Here is a 4,968-nt window from a genome sequence, read left to right on the forward strand (position 1 = left end):
TGAATGTAGCGGAGTCTTTCGTTTACAAGGTGTGGACAGAACTGATGTGTTCTGGCAGTGACGTGGCATCTGTGTCGAAAAGGAAAAAGCAGTTAGCCATGGAGGAAGGAAACAAAACAGGAGAGGCCCTGACGTCACTTTTTTGAAGCCGGAAGTGCAGCCATGTTGGTGTGCCACCTCTCTTTGCGCCTCCAATGAGGGGTTCTGCAGCTCGCCGGAGCAGATGGGCGCGAACTTTGAACTTGCATTGTTACGAGCCGCCGGAAGTTTGTGCTCCTGACGCGCGTCAAAACAAAGCCTACAAAACTTCTGTAGCAGGTTTAGTGAAGCAGACGCGCTCCTGTGTTTTTCCGTGGCACATTGAAGAAGACAACGAAGATCCGCGCCTTGATTGCTTGAGTGTATCTGTTGCTGGCCGACACTCACACTCACAGACCCAAAACACAACTTTCAAGCTTACACACCACACTCCAAAGTCAGCTTTTCTCGCGAACAAAATGTGCTGCGTGAAAGACACCGGCGGAAAAAAACGTATCTCACTTTTCAGAGACCGCGAGCAGCAGCGAAAGCTTCAGGAGCGCGGTTTCCATGGCAACGTTGACATTTGGGGTACCCGTCCCAGTGCTGCTTTGCGAGAAACAGCACGTGACTTCCGCCACACCTTCTCCAATACGTTCGTGCTGGCCAGGGCCTCTCCTGGGGTTTCCTTCCTCCATGCAGTTAGCGGTCAGACGTCGTCAGAACCCCATGTTTTCTCCGGCAACTGCAAGTCATCGTGAGTGACGACCCAGGGAAGTCAATGCGGGCCATTCCAAAGGGAGCTCCAATTTGCAGTCGACTGTCAGACTTGCTGGGCACAAGGACTTGAGGTACCATTCCTATGTCATGACGAGGGGGCAATTCATGTCCGATAAAACTCGGGAGAATCGTCTGCTGCGGTCCAAGCGCTCGCTAAGCAAGCTGAAGAGACCCGAGGAGCCTGGAATGCTCTGGTTTTTTTCACATAAAAAGAACTTTGACGAAGACCAAAAAGTTAACCGCTGTAACGACAGGTGGCTTTGCGCAAGCGCTGATGAGGTGCCTACAGTGATGCACACAAAATTTCCGTCTGTGATGCTGTTAGCTGTCGTCAGCAACGAGGGCGACGGCATGCCGTCACTTTATTGCAGGACTCCATGTTAATGCTGCCGCATACGTGGAGGTGCTTGCCACCGTTGTAAAGCCCTGGATAGAGACTGTTTCGAAAGGAAAACCTTATGTCTTTCAGCAAGACACGGCTCTCGTCCACACCACCTGCGTCAACCCAGGGGTGGCTGGCTGACTTTTACGACCACGTTACTCCCCACTTGTGGCCTCCTAGTTCTCCAGATTTAAATCCACTTGACTACTATGTCTGGGGCGTCGTTGAGAGAGAGGCCAACAAACAGCCACATAATACAAAAGACTCGCTGAAGGCCGCCATTGCTGACTCAATGGCCCACATCTCTAAGGACCACCTGACCCGTGCATGCAGTCCTTTCCGAAGCCAAACTTAATCGGTTATTGCTGCGGAAGGCAAATTCATTGAGTAATTGTGGAAATAAACCGCAAGAGAAGTATTACCCAAAGTTTGGTGAAAATATGTCTTTTTTTGAGATATTCCTCTCTGCCTGAAGCCAACAGTGGTTTTGACAGGAAGTGTCACTCCATCAGCTAGTGTGACGATACAATATAACTACTGCCTCTGCTGTATCAATGTTTGCTTGCAACAATACCACTGCTTAGGCTGTGCTTTTATTTGAGCGAAGTGCAAACAGTCCACATAAATGCTTACACAGTGAATTGTCCTAAAAGCTGCTATAGAGCCATCCACACAGGGTAAAATGTGAACACAGCTCCAGATGTGAATGTCACAAGGTGCTCTATATTTCATTTGTTTTCCCATAATCTGGAGGGCTCCGGCACCATTTTAAGCATCCGAAAATGTGCTTGTCAAGAAGTCATGGGGCCACTGCTCTCTTTTGACATTGTAACAGAAGAATCCATTTATTTACACAGGATTACTTGTGGTGGGGAAAAAAATGAGCGATTTGATGGGAGAAGCCACAGAAGGCTAGCTAAATTTGGCTCGCTTGCGGGCGATGGCATCTTCAACTGCCTTCAGCTGCTTCAACAGTTCTTCACGTCTCAAAGTGGTTGATTTACGACCAGTGGGTGGAGGAGAGGGCGACGAGGCCAACTTTGGGGAGGCTGGACGTTTCTTGGCACCTACAACCAAAAACAACATTGAATATTTGGTTCTTCATCGCAGCATAACATCCACTAAAACAGCAGGCTGAATGATGATGTACACTCGAGAGCAACAAAAGTTTGGAGACCAGAGGTGCCGCTAAAGTTTTTTTCTTTGCAGTCGAGGCATAAAGGCTGAAATCAAGTGGCACTGCCTCCATGCTCCTGTTTGACCAGTGTCATGCATTAAGACAATTTCACATTGCATGGCTGTACTAGAAGAAATATATTTTTCTTTGCTGATGCCGTGGTCTCTAGAACCTTGCTCTCAATTTATGTGGTAAAGATTCGTAGTGATTCTGAGGCGCATATGCACATGTATATATAATTCAGAAGAATCTCGATGATACGAATCTCTCGGGATGGCACAAAAATTCGTATCACTCAAAAACGTTGGTTTCGCCCGAAAGGCAAAGTATCGATTACGATAGCAATTATTACAGCTATACAAACTAAGTATAGTAGTTTTATCAGCTGTTATAAACTTGTAAACATTCACTTACAAACTAAATTAACAAGTAAGGTGTCATGCATGCACAGGCAAACATGAACACATCTCACTCGATGACCGCAGACACTGTCAAAAAGCTGGCATGAGGAAGAGGAGCAGTAGCACTGAGCAAATTGACCTTCGTGCTGCCTCTTGCTTCAACGTGAACTAAGCTGCAAGTACACAGTGTACAGGAAGCTATCAGCCCACGTTACACCTAGACTTGTACCCATTGCAGATTGCTTTCAAGAAAGGTTCCGCGCGGGCCGCGCCATACACAGCAGATTATAATTTATTGGCATCCCCTTTGAAACGGGGTGGTGACAAATAGTTGCCTAGCAACTATTTGAGTTACTCCGGTATGCTATAACTGCTTTCATTCTAGAATATTTGTATACATCTATTTAATTTTCTTTCTCGTCCTCAAAACTTCACTAAAGCCACAACGGGAATAGAACACCTCCTGGTGTCTTGCGCGCGATGGAAGTCAGCGCCTCCCCACCGAGGACCCTTGCGCGCGCGATATCGCCCTCGTACGCTTTCCCTCGCACCCACAGCATACGGCACGCGGCCAGGATGTTCATCACATTTGGACTTTATACAGAACATCACGGCGACACCTACGGCGAAAACACGCCAGGAGTGTTCATATAATTGTTATCGTAATGAAACGTAAAGCAATCAGGAATTATGGGGGCCACACCAAAATTTCCGATTTTAACATGTTTTTTCCCGCAATCCTAAGACCTTTTTTTATTTTATGGCGAAATATTTGGAAAAAATCAGCTGCAGGATTTGAGAAAATTGCACTTCCTTTAGTGAGTTGTCTTGAAACCGGGGAGAAAATCGGGCTTGGGAGGGGGGGGGGGGGGGGGGGAATTTTTGCACTGCTGATAGCGCGGCTTTCGGTTGATGCACAGCGACATCTTGGCATCGTCATAAACACGAAAGATCAGCGATTACGATAGCGGCAGCGTGTATCTCTGCATGCAGAAATAAAAGTAACAAAAGCGAGCATGAGCAGGGAAAACTAGAGTCCCGATTCGTGATGGCAGTCACGTGGCGCGCAGGAAGCGCTCCTGCTGGCCAATGCGAATTTGAATCACTGGCACGCTTGTTTCACACACATTTTGGCAGCAGCGAGCTGCGCACTTCGCGTGTTCGAGGACGATATTTTAATATCTGCCTGGTTACCTTCGAGTTTCTTTCGTTGCTCCATCCTAGCTGCTGCCTGATAAGGGAATCTGTTTTCTTTGCAGCGGCGAAGCTAGTCTGTATTGTGTGATCTGACATGTGCAAAGGTAGAAAGTTTCAAACTGTCATAGGGCGCCGCCGGAAGGCATGGAACAAAGACTACCCATGGAAGCAAACACCGTAGATCTTGCTGACACAGCAAGACAGGGTCGCGTGTGATTGCCGGCTCCTGATACAGTTGCAACGCCTTTGAAAACTACCGGGAAAAGTTTTGCATGATACTGCACAAAGCAAAAGTTTCTTGTTCTATTTAAGAGCAGGGGGTGGGGGAGGGCGGTGGGGACGCACGCCAGTGGAGTAAAGGTTGGTCAAGGCGGAGTAACGTAGGTCGCCTGGCAACAGGAATGCGACAGGCGCATCGGAGCGGTCGCAGCGAGGCCAGCCTGACAACAGCCAGTGTCTGGTGCTGCCGGCGCCTCATCCCCAACTCCGGCAGGTATCGCGCAACGGCTCGATTATTCCTATCATCCACCGCGGCGCGAAACGCGGTTCGCAAAATTCAAAATTTAGCACGTTGTAAGCTAATGGACTTGGGCCAAGACTTCTGCAAAATTCGTCATCATCATCATTTGGAAAACTCGTATCAGACGTGATCGTATTACCGAGATTCTACTGTATTTCCATTACCTTTGTCCCCATTGTTCTTGACAGCTGGCTCCTCCTTCTTCACTAATGCCAATGGAAGTGCCTGGAAATTCAGAGAGGGAATGTTCACAAAACCTAAGCAAATTGCAACCTAGTAAATGATTAGTTTGTAGGTATGAAGAAACTGTCAGACCATTATGAAAGTACAGGAGCAAAAAAAGCAGATTTAATGCACATGTTGGAACATATGTGAAGTGACCGATTAAAGCTGCCTGACTAACAGTGATGCATACAATTGCATTTATTTTCACCATACGCAAAATGCAATCTCAAGCAAAGTTTGTTTATGCACCCTACCACATTCACAAGCT

The 4,968-nt window shown here is 47.4% G+C and overlaps 1 long non-coding RNA gene across 1 annotated transcript; it reads right to left on the reverse strand.

Annotated features, from left to right (window-relative positions):
• Positions 1 to 1,994: 1,994 nt before the first annotated feature.
• On the reverse strand, positions 1,995 to 4,759 carry LOC119445346 (uncharacterized). The gene is made up of 2 exons (XR_005190534.2): positions 4,640 to 4,759; positions 1,995 to 2,247 (listed from the first exon to the last, which is right to left on the reverse strand). It is a non-coding gene; the product is annotated as an uncharacterized LOC119445346 (long non-coding RNA).
• Between the last annotated feature and the right edge of the window lie 209 nt (positions 4,760 to 4,968).

This window comes from Dermacentor silvarum, chromosome 3, assembly GCF_013339745.2.
Source record: "Dermacentor silvarum isolate Dsil-2018 chromosome 3, BIME_Dsil_1.4, whole genome shotgun sequence".
NCBI lineage: Eukaryota > Metazoa > Arthropoda > Arachnida > Ixodida > Ixodidae > Dermacentor > Dermacentor silvarum.